General features: G+C 45.3%; 1 protein-coding gene across 1 annotated transcript in view; it reads left to right on the forward strand.

The window, feature by feature from the left end:
• The first annotated feature begins 10,897 nt into the window (after nt 1-10,897).
• Nucleotides 10,898-18,487, forward strand: part of LOC142249266 (uncharacterized) — a 96,821-nt gene continuing 89,231 nt past the window's right edge. The window contains exon 1 of the mRNA XM_075320890.1: nt 10,898-10,989. The gene's annotated coding sequence lies outside the window, so the exon portion shown is untranslated. The remainder of the gene's footprint in view (nt 10,990-18,487) is intronic.

The following is an 18,487-nucleotide window of genomic DNA, read 5'->3' on the forward strand; positions in this document are numbered from 1 at the left end:
CGTGCGATAGTGCCTGCGTGTGCGGTGATGATGTGTGCGGTAGTGCCTGCGTGTGCGGTGATGATGCGTGCGGTAGTGCCTGCGTGTGCGGTGATGATGCATGCGGTAGTGAAGGGTTGTGCGGAGATGATGCGTGCGGTAGTGCCTGCATGTGCGGTGATGATAGAGGCAATAGTGCCAGTGTTTGTGCGGGGATGATGGGGGCGATAGTGCCGGTGTTTGCGCGGAGATGATGGGGGCGATAGTGCCGGTGTTTGTGCGGGGATGATGGGAGCGATAGTGCCAGTGTTTGTGCGGAGATGATGGGGGCGATAGTGCCGGTGTTTGTGCGGAGATGATGGGGGCGATAGTGCCGATGTTTGGGCGGAGATGATGGGGTCTCTCTCTCTCAGCATTAAAAAAAAAAAAAAAAAAAAACAGATCCGTTTTTTTACCGGATCCGTCGCATCAGTTTTTACACAATTGGAGACGGATCCGTTGCATCAGGCACAAACCGGATTGTGCCTGATTGCCAAAAACTGATGTGTGAAAGCAGCCATAGGCAGAGATCCAGAACTGCTTGTGGTTCTGGGTGCATATTGCACCTGACAGGTTTCTGAAACGCCCACGCCGGGGCTTGTAGGGCTCACACGGTCACCGGGCCGGTGGTATTCGGGGTCAGGCTGTGAGTGGCCCGACCCGGCTTCCGTGCCCCCCGGCGGGTTTCAATAAAAAGGAAAGTCTGACCGTCAGTCCAATGTTACAAGGGGGACGGAAGGAGGGTAACGGGGTCCCTGGGGGGGGGGGCTTTCCATCGCTCTCCCCCAGGAAACGGGGGGCCACCCGTGGTTTGCGGCCAGGTGTTCAGCCGCCGCTGCGCGGTCTCTCTCCGGGGCAGGTGTTACGGGCAGCCGGATGGAATCGCTCCCCACGGGTGGAGCGGGGGAGCCCCGGGAGGTTAATGAGACCCAAGGCAACAGTCCTTAGGGACACCGGGGGCACAGGGCGGCGGCATTACTCACAGCAGTCACGGTGTGCGGTTCCAGTTGTTCTTTATTTAAAGTCCGTTTCACATCGCACCTGGGTGCTGGTCCTCGCCGCCGGTAGCCTTTGGTCGGTCCCGGGCAGGTAGGAGGAAGGGGTGTCCGGTGAGGTGTTCTGGGGGTCTCTCCCTTTCGGTGTGTTAGTGCCGTCCCCGTGGCATAGAGCATCTTGGGAACTCGCCGCCTCTCTGTCTCTCTCTCATCCCCGGTAGCGGACCTACACAACCGCCACCGGGTACAACTTTCCCCAGGGAACCCCAGTCCTCAACTCCATTCCCCTCCTCTAGGTGTTATCAGCCCTGGTCTCGTGGCATCTCCTCAACAGGAGCTGTTCTCTGGACGTCTGCACTCCCTTGCAGCCCCTGACGTTCTGCTTAAAACTTCTTTGTGCTCTGCACTAAACTGACTCCTTCAGGCCCCCCTCCCCTTGGTTGTCATAGGGACCTGCCTGTGTCCAGCCACCTGCTCATTAACGAGACAGGATGAGTCATGGACTCAGTACAAACTTCATGCTGCAAATGCTGTTAACTCCTTCCTGCCAGTGTGATGTTAGTGTGTGTTGTGGGGACCCTTCTTCCTCCTGCCCGGGAAAAATGGGGTAACATTTAATACCCTGTAACGACCCGTTTACAGGGGCGTTACACTTCCTTTAAAGCCTCATTCAGACATCCGTGTTTCATCTTTATGTGCTGTTTTATTTTTTTACAAGTAGAACATATCCCCTTTATAGTCTATGCTGCTGTTCATATGTATGTTTGCTTTTCTTTGCAGTCTGTTTTTACTTTGCAAACAGTCTTGCAAAAAAATCCATGTACAACATGTCTGTTTATGATCCAAGTCATGGAATGAAAATTCCCCATAGAAGTCTATGCCATCCTTGTGCAATCTGTGTCCTTGTGCAAACTGTTTGCTTTTAACATTGTAATATGTAGAAGAAGATTTACAATTTTTGTTTTTGCATACAAGAAAATTATGATTTGGTAAAATCTGTTGAAAACAATGGATGTCTGAATGAGGTAAAGGAGATGGATGATGTTTATCTCTAGTAGTCATTTATCAGTATTCCTGAATCATGTACATAGTGTGGCAGGTGCCTATATGGGCTGTTGCAAGACACATAAAACGTTATGAGAGGCACAAAATTTCATCCCCACTGCTGCTCCCTCTTGGAGCAATGCACGGGTACAGTGAGTGCTCAGCCCATGACTAGTGAACTAGATAATTAAAGCAGTCAGGGGCTGTTTTGAAGTCAAGGTCAGCTATGCAGAGCACAGTTGAGATGAGTTTGTAACTGTGACTGCTCTGCTCTGCATAAGCAGCGACTGAGAAAACAAAGCTCTCAGTATAATGAAATGAGCTTTGTCATATAGATTATGCAGAATGCAGCAGCCGATAACAAATTGATCTTGACTGCTGAGCTCTGCAAAGATAACTGAACTACCCAAGCTCTGAAGTGAGCTTTGTCATCTTAGTGACTGTCAATGAAGAGAGCAGCAACTGATAAGCTTTTTTGACTGCTCACTCTACATATGAAGCGCCCCTGAACCCATCAGGGTACTACCAGGTACTGCATCCCACCAAAGATGCAGGGCCTACCCCCAGGAACCTGGAAGACCAGGGCCGGTAACAGCAAAACACACTAAAATCCCAGTTTTTCCACATCCACAGACTGGTGACAGACTAGAGTGGACCTAATGGATTTCCACCCAGGGGTGGAGCCGATCCAGTCCACTAGATGACAACCAGGTGGGAGGGGACGGACAGTAAGACAGTTAGTAAGTGGAAGTGAGAGGAGATGGACATAACTGCTCTAACAGGAGAGTGTAACAGAGACCTGAGGGCCCAGGTGTGTGGCTTCCAGTGGAGTACGGTGAAGTACTCCCGGAACCATAGCACCGACGGGGTACAGAGCCCTAGGTCAGGCAAACAGTCCAGACAGACCTGATAAAATCTGCACAGTGAGGGGACTATCCAGGACCTCACTGACCCTAGAAGTCTGGGGGCACCAGCAGTAACGGGAGAACCAGGGACCGGAACAGAACACCGACCCTTCAGGGTTCACACTGCCCGCCGTACGGACCAGAGATGGAGAGACAATCAAGACGGGGCCCTCAGATGCTCCAAGCCACGGGGACCCACCAACTTGAGAAAGGTGCAGGGGAAAATAGCTACCAGGTTACCAACCGGCACTGGGACTAAGGGAATCAGAGGTGAACACCAGCCTTCCTCCGGGTACCAGTTACCAGCCACTGTGAGTAAAGAGAATCAGTTACACTGCATCCCCCCTGTGTGGCCTACCTTATTTCCGTGCCTAACTCCATCACCTACCCCCTAGGGCTCCAACCCTACTTGCGGAGGGCCCAAAATCCAGGCTGCCGTCAACATCAGCTCCAGCGGAGAGACTGTGCAGTGGTGGTTCTATCTCCATAACCGCAACCCGCAAGTGGCGTCATGACATAAACTTTATTAAATATTCCCCTGTACATAACCCCTTTTAAAGCGACCCCCAGGGTCACAGAACCGGGCAACGACCACCCAATGACACATCCCAGTAGTACACCGCCCGGGACTGAGTACCCCATAGCCCTGGGGCGAGTCACATACACTACAGTTCAAAAGTTTAGGGTCACTTAGATATTTCCTTATTTTTGAAAGGAAAGCACTTTTTTTTAATGAAGCTAACATTAAATTAAACAGAAATACACTCTATACATTGTTAATGTGGTCAATGACTATTCTAGCTGCAAATGTCTGAGTTTGAATGCAATATATACATAGCGGTATAGAGGCCTATTTCCAACAACCTCCACTCCAGTGTTCTAATGGTACATTGTGTTTGCTAACTGTGTTAGAAGGCTAATGGATGTTTAGAAATCCCTTGAAAACCCCTTGAAAACCCTTGTGCAAGTATGTTAGCACAGATGAAAACAGTTTTTCTGAAGATTTCCTACAACGGTGTGTACTAATCCCTTCAGAGGAGAGCGCAAACAAGCTCTAACCAGAGTAGAAAAAGAAGTGGGAGGCCCCGCTGCACAACTGAGCAACAAGACAAGTACATTAAAGTCTCTAGTTTGGGAAATCGATGCGTCACACACAGGTCCTCAACTGGCAGCTTCAGTAAATAGTACACGCAAAATGCCAGTGTCAACGTCTACAGTGAAGAGGCGACTCAGGGATGCTGGCCTTCAGGGCAGAGTGGCAAAGAAAAAGCCATATCTGAGACTGGCTAATAAAAGGAAAAGATTAATATGGGCAAAAGAACATAGACATTGGACAGAAGAAAATTGGAAAAAAGTGTTATGGACAGACGAATCGAAGTTTGAGGTGTTTGGATCACACAGAAGAACATTTGTGAGACGCAGAACTACTGAAAAGATGCTGGAAGAGTGTCTGACGCCATCTGTCAAGCATGGTGGAGGTAACGTGACGGTCTGGGGTTGCTTTGGTGTTGGTAAAGTGGGAGATTTGCACAAGGTAAAAGGGATTTTGAATAAGGAAGGCTATCACTCCATTTTGCAACGCCATGCCATTCCCTGTGGATAGCGCTTGATTGGAGCCAATTTCATCCCACAACAGGACAATGACCCAAAGCACACCTCCAAATTATGCATTAACTATTTAGGGAAGCAGGTAGCTGGTATTCTATCTGTAATGGAGTGGCCAGCCCAGTCACCAGATCTCAAACCTATTGAGCTGTTGTGGGAGCAGCTTGACCGTATGGTACGCAAAAACTGCCCATCAAACCAATCCAACTTGTGGGAGGGGCTTCTGGAAGCATGGGGTGAAATATCTCCAGATTACCTCAGCAAATTATCAGCTAGAATGCCAAAGGGCTGCAAAGCTGCAAAGAGCATTCTGTGACGAAAGTAAAGTTTGAAGGAGAACATTATTTCAAGTAAAAATCATTATTTCTAATCTAGTCAATGTATGGACTATATTTTCTATTCATTATGTAACTCATTTGATAAATAAAAGTATGATTTTTCATGGAAAAGGCAATTGTCTGGGTGACCCCAAACTTTTGAACTGTAGTGTAGACTGTAAAGCCTCGATGTGGATAAGGCTGCACTGTGCTCTCCACCTCTCCTCTTATTTGTAATTGTAGGTCAGGTAAAGAGAAAACCGGTTTAAATGCCGTGCTAAAAACCACTGATGTTGTAGATGAAAAAGATTTCCTTTATTTCATAATTCTACGCGTTTCAGAGACATCTCCGTCTCCTTCCTCAGGAAAATAAATCATATTACAAAAAAGGGGCAACAGAGCCTATATAAAGGAAGACCAGTAGCCACATATGCATTTGAAAAGTGAACAGCCCATATGACTCAGAGCCGATGACTCAGCGCCGCATGGAGAAGAGAAAAAAAAAAAAAGGGGAAAGCACACATTAAATCAGCACAAATGAACCGAAGGAATTACCGTGAAATAACATGAACATCTCAAGGAGAAAATTAGTGGATCAGTGAAGGATCAATAAAAAACATAAAAATAATAATTATTGCGTGTTATTTAATAAAAGAGTATAAAAAGAAAAAAGTGGGGACGAGGGTAAAAGAAAAGCAGATGGTGTGCGAACCCAGAAAGTGTAGGTGATAGCACGGGGGCCAAACCTCTACACTAAACAGGAATATGGTTACTGTGGATTTGTACTTGGGGAAAGTGAACATAAATAATATGTGGAACAGGCACAAGGTGGTGGAATTAAAATACATAGAAAGTGCATATTTGCTAAAATAAATCTCTCTTATGTGTCTTTTGAATATATAAAAACGGCATATTTACATGTGAGAGGGACAGGAAGAGAAAAAAAAAAAAAAAAAAAACTTTTTTATTATTAAACTTGAGTTGCAAGAAAAAATTATATACATATATATACATATATACACACTTATATATATATATACATACATACACACAAAAAAATAGTGGTGTATAGGGAATCGCTAGATTAAAAGTAATTGATATTTAAGGGCAAAGAATCCACTCCACTATGGAGCGGTTCTATAGAAAGGGAAAATTGTTAAAGCGTATGCGTGGGGAAGGTGACAAGAGTTTAATAGACTGAAAGGTAATGAAAAATCATAACCGTGGGAAAAAAAGCTCAATACACCTGTGCTCAGCAGGTAGAGAAGAGGAGCGGTTCCCTGTGAAAGAGAGAGGACTGCTAGAGCGTGTGCATGATGGGGTGATGTGAGTTCGAAACAGTAAGAAGTGCAGGAGTTCATACCCGTGAAAAATAAACTTACTGCACCTACGTTAAACAATCGAAGAAAAATAATTGCTTCCTTATAGTGCACGAAAGCACACAAAGGAGTATGAAAAAAGGGAAAAAAAACAAACCACAAAACATGGAATACTATAGAGTAAAATCTACAGTGATTCAAATGAAGGTGTTGGGGATGTGTAGACAATAAGCTGGAGGAAAGAGAAAGGAATAGATAAAAACGCAATAGAAGCATATGATAAAAACATGAATAAATACAGGGCTGTCATGATATTAAAATTATATATAATATTATAGGTTGATATAAAATGGTATAAAAGACAATGAGTGTTAATGAAACAACACATAAATGAAGAGGGGGGTATTAAAAAGGGAAAAATATATACATATGTATATATATATATATATATATATATATATATATATATGAATAAATAAACATATGTATACATAAAAACATTCATGAAGATGCATACATATATACGTATAAAAACATTTTTGCAGTGGTCGAAACACCATTATAGGAACCTAAAAACAAGAAAGGGCAGCAGGAGAAGAAACCAGTTCAATAAAACAAATCAGTGACCTCATTTAGGCCCAGGGGTTTCAAAGTGTTTAATTTATGGATCCAGAAAGTTTCCTTTCTGCTTAAGGTTTCCATTCTATTGAGAGCATCGGGGGCTACCTGTTCTATCGGTGTAATATTAAAAGCCATCTCTTTATTTTGCTTCAAGGCACAATGTTTTGAAAGACCGTGTAGCATATAGCCCTTCTTCACATTGTGCCTGTGCGAGTTCAGCCTGTTATGAAGAGATTGGATAGTCCTCCCTACATATTGTTTGCCACACACACAGTCCACTAAATAGATCACAAAATCTGACTGGCATGTAAGTCGGCTTTTAATGGGGAAGTTCTCTGAACCCCCTTGAGAGCAAAAAGTGGTCCTTTTATGACAAATACTCTTACAGCACAAACAGTTCCTTGATCCACATTTGTAAGAGCCAATTGCATCACCCATGTAATTTTTCTTAACAAGGGGTGCCCTCAATCTGCTGGGCGCTACAATATTTTTAATGGTCGGTGCCCTCCTGAAGGTAACCCTAGGGCCACTAGGTAACATACCTTTGAGAATGGGGTCACTTAATAATATCCCCCAATGCCTAGAGAGGATGTTCCTGATGGTATTGTTATCACTACTATATGTGGTGATGAAGTTAATAGAGAAATCTTTTTTTACAACAGCAATATCAGTCCCTTCAGTGTCTAAAAGGGGTGAAGCTATTTTGGGTTTTAACAAATCTGTCTGCTTCAATTTAACCGTTTCCTGAAATGCTTTCTTAATCAGTGATTTAGGATAATCCTTCTCTACAAAACGATCCCTCAATAATCCAACCTGTTCTCTGAAATCAGCATCCAGGGAGCAGTTTCTCCGGATGCGCTTATACTGATTTATGGGGATATTGTTTAGCCACTTAACGTAATGCTCACTCTGGTTGTGGATATAACTGTTGGCGTCAACCCTCTTAAAATACGTTTTTGTTAGGATTTTCTGATCTTGGTGAAAAATAGTGAGATCTAGAAAGTGTATCTCATTCTTATGAATAGTGGGTGCAAATTTTAGACCCCAATCATTGTTATTCAGATTGTCAAGGAAGGATTCTAAATCAGCATGATCACTGTCCCAAATGAGGAACAGGTCATCTATAAACCTTTTATAAATTATGATTCCACTACCGAAGATCCCATACTGGGGATGGGATCTTCGGTAGTGGAATCATAATTTATAAAAGGTTTATAGATGACCTGTTCCTCATTTGGGACAGTGATCATGCTGATTTAGAATCCTTCCTTGACAATCTGAATAACAATGATTGGGGTCTAAAATTTGCACCCACTATTCATAAGAATGAGATACACTTTCTAGATCTCACTATTTTTCACCAAGATCAGAAAATCCTAACAAAAACGTATTTTAAGAGGGTTGACGCCAACAGTTATATCCACAACCAGAGTGAGCATTACGTTAAGTGGCTAAACAATATCCCCATAAATCAGTATAAGCGCATCCGGAGAAACTGCTCCCTGGATGCTGATTTCAGAGAACAGGTTGGATTATTGAGGGATCGTTTTGTAGAGAAGGATTATCCTAAATCACTGATTAAGAAAGCATTTCAGGAAACGGTTAAATTGAAGCAGACAGATTTGTTAAAACCCAAAATAGCTTCACCCCTTTTAGACACTGAAGGGACTGATATTGCTGTTGTAAAAAAAGATTTCTCTATTAACTTCATCACCAAATATAGTAGTGATAACAATACCATCAGGAACATCCTCTCTAGGCATTGGGGGATATTATTAAGTGACCCCATTCTCAAAGGTATGTTACCTAGTGGCCCTAGGGTTACCTTCAGGAGGGCACCGACCATTAAAAATATTGTAGCGCCCAGCAGATTGAGGGCACCCCTTGTTAAGAAAAATTACATGGGTGATGCAATTGGCTCTTACAAATGTGGATCAAGGAACTGTTTGTGCTGTAAGAGTATTTGTCATAAAAGGACCACTTTTTGCTCTTTGTTCAGAGAACTTCCCCATTAAAAGCCGACTTACATGCCAGTCAGATTTTGTGATCTATTTAGTGGACTGTGTGTGTGGCAAACAATATGTAGGGAGGACTATCCAATCTCTTCATAACAGGCTGAACTCGCACAGGCACAATGTGAAGAAGGGCTATATGCTACACGGTCTTTCAAAACATTGTGCCTTGAAGCACAATAAAGAGATGGCTTTTAATATTACACCGATAGAACAGGTAGCCCCCGATGCTCTCAATAGAATGGAAACCTTAAGCAGAAAGGAAACTTTCTGGATCCATAAATTAAACACTTTGAAACCCCTGGGCCTAAATGAGGTCACTGATTTGTTTTATTGAACTGGTTTCTTCTCCTGCTGCCCTTTCTTGTTTTTAGGTCCCTATAATGGTGTTTCGACCACTGCAAAAATGTTTTTATACGTATATATGTATGCATCTTCATGAATGTTTTTATGTATACATATGTTTATTTATTCATATATATATATATATATATATATATATATATATACATATGTATATATTTTTCCCTTTTTAATACCCCCCTCTTCATTTATGTGTTGTTTCATTAACACTCATTGTCTTTTATACCATTTTATATCAACCTATAATATTATATATAATTTTAATATCATGACAGCCCTGTATTTATTCATGTTTTTATCATATGCTTCTATTGCGTTTTTATCTATTCCTTTCTCTTTCCTCCAGCTTATTGTCTACACATCCCCAACACCTTCATTTGAATCACTGTAGATTTTACTCTATAGTATTCCATGTTTTGTGTTTTTTTTTTTTTCCCTTTTTTCATACTCATTTGTGTGCTTTCGTGCACTATAAGGAAGCAATTATTTTTCTTCGATTGTTTAACGTAGGTGCAGTAAGTTTATTTTTCACGGGTATGAACTCCTGCACTTCTTACTGTTTCGAACTCACATCACCCCATCATGCACACGCTCTAGCAGTCCTCTCTCTTTCACAGGGAACCGCTCCTCTTCTCTACCTGCTGAGCACAGGTGTATTGAGCTTTTTTTCCCACGGTTATGATTTTTCATTACCTTTCAGTCTATTAAACTCTTGTCACCTTCCCCACGCATACGCTTTAACAATTTTCCCTTTCTATAGAACCGCTCCATAGTGGAGTGGATTCTTTGCCCTTAAATATCAATTACTTTTAATCTAGCGATTCCCTATACACCACTAATATTTTTTTGTGTGTATGTATGTATGTATGTATGTATATATATATATATATATATATATATATATATAAAAGTGTGTATATATGTATATATATGTATATAATTTTTTCTTGCAACTCAAGTTTAATAATAAAAAAGTGTTTTTTTTTTTTCTCTTCCTGTCCCTCTCACATGTAAATATGCCGTTTTTATATATTCAAAAGACACATAAGAGAGATTTATTTTAGCAAATATGCACTTTCTATGTATTTTAATTCCACCACCTTGTGCCTGTTCCACATATTATTTATGTTCACTTTCCCCAAGTACAAATCCACAGTAACCATATTCCTGTTTAGTGTAGAGGTTTGGCCCCCGTGCTATCACCTACACTTTCTGGGTTCGCACACCATCTGCTTTTCTTTTACCCTCGTCCCCACTTTTTTCTTTTTATACTCTTTTATTAAATAACACGCAATAATTATTATTTTTATGTTTTTTATTGATCCTTCACTGATCCACTAATTTTCTCCTTGAGATGTTCATGTTATTTCACGGTAATTCCTTCGGTTCATTTGTGCTGATTTAATGTGTGCTTTCCCCTTTTTTTTTTTTTTTTTTTTCTCTCTTCTCCATGCGGCGCTGAGTCATCGGCTCTGAGTCATATGGGCTGTTCACTTTTCAAATGCATATGTGGCTACTGGTCTTCCTTTATATAGGCTCTGTTGCCCCTTTTTTGTAATATGATTTATTTTCCTGAGGAAGGAGACGGAGATGTCTCTGAAACGCGTAGAATTATGAAATAAAGGAAATCTTTTTCATCTACAACATCAGTGGTTTTTAGCGCGGCATTTAAACCGGTTTTCTCTTTACCTGACCTATATTTTATATACTGCATTCCGGGGCCGCTGCTAAACCACAAAAAGGCACTCACATGCGATCATAAGGAGTTGTGACTTGCACAACCCTACCAGGTGAGTGTACCTCTTTCTGTCTCTCTACCCTCATACCGGGTAAGACCCTATTGCGCTTTTTCCCCCTACAGCTCTACAAGTTCTTATTTGTAATTGTGTGAGAGGATAGATAGAGATCTGCTGGTGGAGTTGTGTCAAATTCTGAAAAGTTTTCCCTAAAAAAAAAAGACAACAAAAAATAATATTTTACTAAATTGAGTTTTTATATATTTTCCTAACTCAAACTAAGATAACAGTTAGCACAGGGTTAATATTCACACTAGGGTTATGGTTAGGATTTGAGTTAGGAGTAGGGTCAGGGATAGTGCTTGTAGTAAGGGTAAGGTTAGGTATAAGGCTAGATAAATAAAATAGTTGCATAAAAAAATTCTAATGAAAATATATAGCAATGTATAACTGTATTTTTAACATTTTATGTCTAAATTGTATGTGCCCACCATGAGGAATAGCAGCGTTTTGGACACAGCATGTTTTCACTACACTACCAGAATGTAGCGCACTTCACTTGTTCACTACTTCCAAAACACTGGGTTGTACATTAGAAGCACAGTGGATGGGATTTATAGAATTCTCATGCCCACTGCGTTTCTTTTCTCCCCATTGTAACCTGACATGACTTTTTGAGCTGCAGAATGTCAATTTATGCTTTCAGAGATGCAAGTGACTCGCCCACCCCAGGGCTATGGGACACTCGGTGCCGGGCCGGACTAGTCCGGTGGTAGTCAGTGGTGGCTGGGCCCGGCTCCGTGGCCCTGGTGGGTGTCAGTAGAATAAGTGGCTTAAGTTAAAGTTTGTGTTCGTGACGCCACCTGTGGTATGCGGCTATTAAGCCGCCGCTGCTGTGTGAGGCCACCGGGATGATGTTATGGCAGCAGTGTTGGTACTGCTCCCCACAGGTGGAGCAATGCCCGGGGCACAGTTGGTGCTTGTAGGTGTCTATGTAGGTGGAATAACAGAGACGAGTCCAAGGTGCAGTTCCAGTTCTTTTACTCACTGTTTCTGTCACACTTGCAAGGACCCTCAGACTGCTGGGACCACTGTCATGGACCTCCGCCTTCTGGGTGATTCCGAGCGTGAAATCCGGTTCCCTCTCTTTAGTGTCCCTTTTTCTGCTGACTTCACTAGCCTTGCCTTAGGTAGATGGACTTGGCCTCCATTACAGCCTCCAGGCTGGGGGGTCACCTGTCGGCTGATTTCCCCTTTTCTGAAGATCTGCTCTGGGTTCTGGCCCTGGGAGCTTGCAATTCCCTGGGCCTCGGTTTTTACTGTCTGGAGACTGTCTTTTCACTCCTTCAGTGTCTAGGGACCGTCCCCCTGTCGCAGCTAGTCGCTCCACCGATGGCACTGTGGAACGGGCCACCGCAGCCTGCAGCTACCCGTAGCGCCTCTGAGCCCTCGGCAGCGGTACCCAACAAGGACTGCTCGTGGCACCTTACAGGACTACCCGTGGCCCTGCGACTCCTTCTTCTCTTCTCGTCCTACATGCTCACTCCTCACTCTCCCACTCCCTGAGCGAACTGAAACTAACTTCACTTTCCTTTCTCTATCTGCTCTCAGTGGCTCCTCCCACCTCCCCAGTTGCTAAGCTACCACCCTATGGGAGCAGGGATAGGTCTTACAGCCCCTCTCAGCATGCAGCATGGGAGGGTTGCCTGCCACTTTCCCTGGTCCTGTGTGTCCCTAGCAATGGGTGCAGTGTGGATTTACCAGGGGACCGGAGTTCACTCTCTTCCTCTCCCAGAATGGGGCATCACACCGCTGGTGGGGTGCAATGACCTGTGGCGACGGAAGCCTCAGGGGCGCCACACTCCCCCACAGCAAATCCCAGCACGTCCTCGGGCTGAAAAACAACAAAAACATGTGGAGACACTGCAAAAACATTTTTGTATGCAATAACATAAAACAGTAAAACATTTCTTCCCTTTATGGGAGGCACATGAAAGTAACGTTGCAAACTTCTTATAAAGAAAAATTCTAAGTGTGCACTTCCAGTCCATTGCACGGTTCAGGCACATCCCCCATAATTCTGGTAGGGGGCACAACGGGTGCAACTAATTACATTTTTGGCTACTACAAGTCCAGTAGCCCGTCAGTTCGTTTCAAACAAACAAAGTAACATCTTCGACCAGCCATTAAGTCCAATGGCCTGGTTGCATCAGACAGATCAACAACATACCAGCCATTAAGTCCAATGGCCTGGTAGGACATAAAACACATACACCACACACCAGCCACTAAGTCCAGTGGCCTGGTATGACATGACACCTAAACATTCACCGGGGCCCACATTCCAGTTCAGTGGCCCGGTAGCACATAACATGGGGGGTGACGTCTTCAAAAAGAATCAGGGGCAGTACAGCAGGAAAGGGTGTCGTCTTCGAAAAGAATAAGGGGCAAAACACAGCAGGAAAGGGTGTCGTCTTCGAAAAGAATGAGGGGCAGACAGGGGCTATCTACAGTTCAGCATCTCTTCATCTTTACTTGTAGGGATTCTTCTCCGGCTCCCCACCTGGCATAGCTGCGGCCCGGATCGGCGTCGCCGTGTCGGGCGTCTCTCCAGGGACCGCGGGCATGGCAGCGGGGGTTGGGGCTCTCGCGCCGGCAGGGTCATTAAATGACTCACCCCTCAGTTGCATCTCCGGTGTTCTGGTGGTCGCTGTCTTGCTGCAGGGTGCTGGGATCGGAGCTGCGGTCGTGGCACGCGCGCCTGCAGGAGGACCGGGCAGGAACCCCACCGGGCAATCCGGGCTCCGCCGGCTGGGGGTGTCACTCTCTTTACCCGGCTCTGCAGCGGCGGCTGGATCTTCTCCGCTCTCCAGGACGCAGGACACAACCCGGTTCTGAGGTGCGTGTCCCGGCTCGGCCACTCCTCCTCTGGCCGCTCGTTGCTCGGCGTCCATCCTTTTAGCTTCTTCACGTGCCATCTTTTCTTCCTCCGCCTTCTATGGCGGGCACCGCTTCGCGCGCTTTTCTTGGACAAGGGGGCGGGGCTTCTCTTCGCGCCCTTTCTTCTTGCACGCCCCCCTTCTTCCCGCTCTCAGCAGCGCTAATGGCGGTGGTTTCTCAGTAAAGTACACAGTCTGTCACACGGTTCTTCAGGCGCACAGTACCCGGTTAGACCGGGCACGAAATCCTGTTCGTGACGCCAAAAGTTGACTCGCCCACCCCAGGGCTATGGGACACTCGGTGCCGGGCCGGACTAGTCCGGTGGTAGTCAGTGGTGGCTGGGCCCGGCTCCGTGGCCCTGGTGGGTGTCAGTAGAATAAGTGGCTTAAGTTAAAGTTTGTGTTCGTGACGCCACCTGTGGTATGCGGCTATTAAGCCGCCGCTGCTGTGTGAGGCCACCGGGATGATGTTATGGCAGCAGTGTTGGTACTGCTCCCCACAGGTGGAGCAATGCCCGGGGCACAGTTGGTGCTTGTAGGTGTCTATGTAGGTGGAATAACAGAGACGAGTCCAAGGTGCAGTTCCAGTTCTTTTACTCACTGTTTCTGTCACACTTGCAAGGACCCTCAGACTGCTGGGACCACTGTCATGGACCTCCGCCTTCTGGGTGATTCCGAGCGTGAAATCCGGTTCCCTCTCTTTAGTGTCCCTTTTTCTGCTGACTTCACTAGCCTTGCCTTAGGTAGATGGACTTGGCCTCCATTACAGCCTCCAGGCTGGGGGGTCACCTGTCGGCTGATTTCCCCTTTTCTGAAGATCTGCTCTGGGTTCTGGCCCTGGGAGCTTGCAATTCCCTGGGCCTCGGTTTTTACTGTCTGGAGACTGTCTTTTCACTCCTTCAGTGTCTAGGGACCGTCCCCCTGTCGCAGCTAGTCGCTCCACCGATGGCACTGTGGAACGGGCCACCGCAGCCTGCAGCTACCCGTAGCGCCTCTGAGCCCTCGGCAGCGGTACCCAACAAGGACTGCTCGTGGCACCTTACAGGACTACCCGTGGCCCTGCGACTCCTTCTTCTCTTCTCGTCCTACATGCTCACTCCTCACTCTCCCACTCCCTGAGCGAACTGAAACTAACTTCACTTTCCTTTCTCTATCTGCTCTCAGTGGCTCCTCCCACCTCCCCAGTTGCTAAGCTACCACCCTATGGGAGCAGGGATAGGTCTTACAGCCCCTCTCAGCATGCAGCATGGGAGGGTTGCCTGCCACTTTCCCTGGTCCTGTGTGTCCCTAGCAATGGGTGCAGTGTGGATTTACCAGGGGACCGGAGTTCACTCTCTTCCTCTCCCAGAATGGGGCATCACACCGCTGGTGGGGTGCAATGACCTGTGGCGACGGAAGCCTCAGGGGCGCCACACTAGTGTTCTCGAGAAGCAGAACACAGCAAAAATATGCTGCACCTAGTACTCTGATCGTAGGCATGGACAGCTGTGGTCTCCTGCGGACAACACTTGCGTCTCCAGAAGACAAGACGCTGCATCTACAACACTGCATGCCCGCCGGATCATGGGAACATATGCTAATGGATTACAGGGGGCAAAGTACTTGCCTTACCTCAGGCGGTAGTAACCCACACTTTGCCTCTGTGTGCTCTACAAGCTGTAATGCTCTTCTACAGTTTTAGCTAATATACAGTATAGTTTACAGTCAGAAACAAAATATACATGTCAATTATGCGGAGTAGCTTAAGTGGCGTTGCTGTAAATATGCAGCCGAGCAAAGTACTTTGACAACCAGGTAGGTATAATCAGTAACCTCAGCTTTTCCACTCTGCTCCATCAGCTTATTGTCTCACGCAAGTTTTAGTAAACCCATATAGTTGGTGGCGTGGATACTAATGAATGACAACACTTATCCATGTGAGCATACATTGGAAAGTGAGCTAAAGGTCCAGTCACACTAAGCAACTTACCAGCGATCCCAACAACGATAGGGATCGCTGGTAAGTTGCTAGGAGGTTGCTGGTGAGATGTCACACTGCGACGCTCCAGCGATCCCACCAGCAACCTGACCTGGCAGGGATCGCTGGAGCGTCGCTACACAAGTTGCTGGTGAGCTCACCAGCAACCAGTGACAAGCCCCCAGCGCCGCATGGAAGATGCTGTGCTTGGTAACTAAGGTAAATATCGGGTAACCAACCCGATATTTACCTTGGTTACCACCGCACGGAGCTACACGTGCAGAGAGCAGGGAGCAGCGCACACTGAGCGCTGGCTCCTTGCTCTCCTAGTTACAGCACACATCGGGTTAATTACCCGATGTGTGCTGCAGCTAAATGTGCACAGAGCAGGGAGCAGCGCACACCGCTTAGCGCTGGCTCCCTGCTCTCCTAGCTACAGCACACATCGGGTTAATTACCCGATGTGTGCTGCAGCTAAATGTGCACAGAGCAGGGAGCAGCGCACAATGCTTAGCGCTGGCTCCCTGCTCTCCTAGTTACAGCACACATCGGGTTAATTACCCGATGTGTGCTGCAGCTAAATGTGCACAGAGCAGGGAGCAGCGCACAATGCTTAGCGCTGGCTCCCTGCTCTCCTAGTTACAGCACACATCGGGTTAATTAACCCGATGTGTGCTGCAGCTAAATGTGCACAGAGCAGGGAGCAGCGCACAATGCTTAGCGCTGGCTCCTTGCTCTCCTAGTTACAGCACACATCGGGTTAATTAACCCGATGTGTGCTGCAGCTACATGTGCATAGAGCAGGAGCCGGCACTGACAGTGAGAGCGGAGGAGGCTGGTAACAAAGGTAAATATCGGGTAACCAAGGACAGGGCTTCTTGGTTACCCGATGTTTACATTGGTTACCAGCCTCCGCAGAAGCCGGCTCCTGCTGCCTGCACATTTAGTTGTTGCTGTCTCGCTGTCACACACAGCGATCTGTGCTTCACAGCGGGACAGCAACAACTAAAAAATGGCCCAGGACATTCAGCAACAACCAACGACCTCACAGCAGGGGCCAGGTTGTTGCTGGATGTCACACACAGCAACATCGCTAGCAACGTCACAAAAGTTGTTCGTTAGCAGCGATGTTGCTAGCGATGTTGCTTGGTGTGACGGGGCCTTAAGCCAGTGCAGCAAGCAGTAAAGTGACAGCCATTTATCTCACAACCTCTACTGGAATGATATGAAAACATTGAGCAATAGCAATTGTTCACATGACTGTAAATCACCAGTTCTACTCTCCATAGAGAGAGTTTTCAGATAAAACCTGGAGTGGTTTAAAGCAAAGTACTGAAATATAAAGGCAGGAAGACATTAGGTCCCAAAAAGTAAAGTATTCACTAGAAAAATTGGACTTATTGCCCACAACAGCAAATCACAGTGTAGCTTGTATTGTCCCCGAGGAGTTTTTGGAAATAGAAGTTCACTGTTGGTGTCTTGCCAAACATCTCATTATCAAATGCTATCTTGTGATCTGTACTCCCCAGAATACAGAATAGGGTGCTAGTAATTTATTTGCTCTGTACACCCTCGACAATACTGAAGGCATACAAGTAGCTATACTGTTCCACAGAGGAGCATGGAGAATCAGAGGTCACCTTTGGCAACTTACCTTGTTGCTGATGACTGAATTAATGTTGGTGAAAAAAAGAGCTTGTAAAAGGTCTTCTTTAGGAAGTCTGAAAAATGGGAAAATGTGTGAATTATTATGCAAAACAATCACTGATCTTGGGGATACCAGCCAGAGAAAACACTGCGAAGGTGCTCAACACAGTGAACGGTGCATTGCCCCCTGGGAAGTATGCAAATCAAAAAGGTCCATGGAGCCTCTGTTAGGAGTCTCGACGTGGAAAATAATCAGATATCTCTCCGGGAAGGACCTAGCCAAAGGGTGGCTCTTTTTAGGAGACCACCATAACCACCATATTAAGTGGCCCTTTTATTTCCCTTGTCATATCTTTAAACTCATCAAGAACTGGATATTGACTAAAAGGGCCACTTAATATGGTGGTTATAGTGATCTCCTAAAAAGAGCCACTCCTTAGCTAGGTCATTCACGGAGGGATATCTGGCTATTTTCTGTGACAAGACTCCTAACAGACCACGGACCTTTTTGATTTGAATTATTTGTATAATTAGCATCAAGTATCAATATTTGAATCCAAGTTTATAGTATTTGTGTTAATGAAAAGAAATATGGTATTAAATTGTTTCATGATTTACACCTAAATGTTTCTTATCTTAGATATAATACAGGAAACAAAGGATTGGTCAGTTCATCCACATATTTTTTTTATGCAACATTGAAGCAATGTGATGAAACTCTTGGATAAATTGTTGTAGCTTATTGTGCACAGTTTTATTTCTTTATACCACTCAAGATTCAGTAATACCTTGACTTACAAGTTTAAGTCATTCTGTGACCGAGCTCTTAACTCAGTTTGCTCTTATTTCAAATTAAAATTCCCCATTAAAATTAATTGAAATGCTATTAATCCATTCCAGACTCCAATTATGATCCCCCACTCTGGTATATGGCCCCCATGTCACACTAGATACTGTCAGGGCCGGGAAGGCTGGTAGGCCCAGGAGGTGGATCCACTGGACCTTGCAC

The sequence above is a fragment of the Anomaloglossus baeobatrachus genome, chromosome 8, assembly GCF_048569485.1.
Source record: "Anomaloglossus baeobatrachus isolate aAnoBae1 chromosome 8, aAnoBae1.hap1, whole genome shotgun sequence".
NCBI classification, from domain to species: Eukaryota; Metazoa; Chordata; class Amphibia; order Anura; family Aromobatidae; genus Anomaloglossus; species Anomaloglossus baeobatrachus.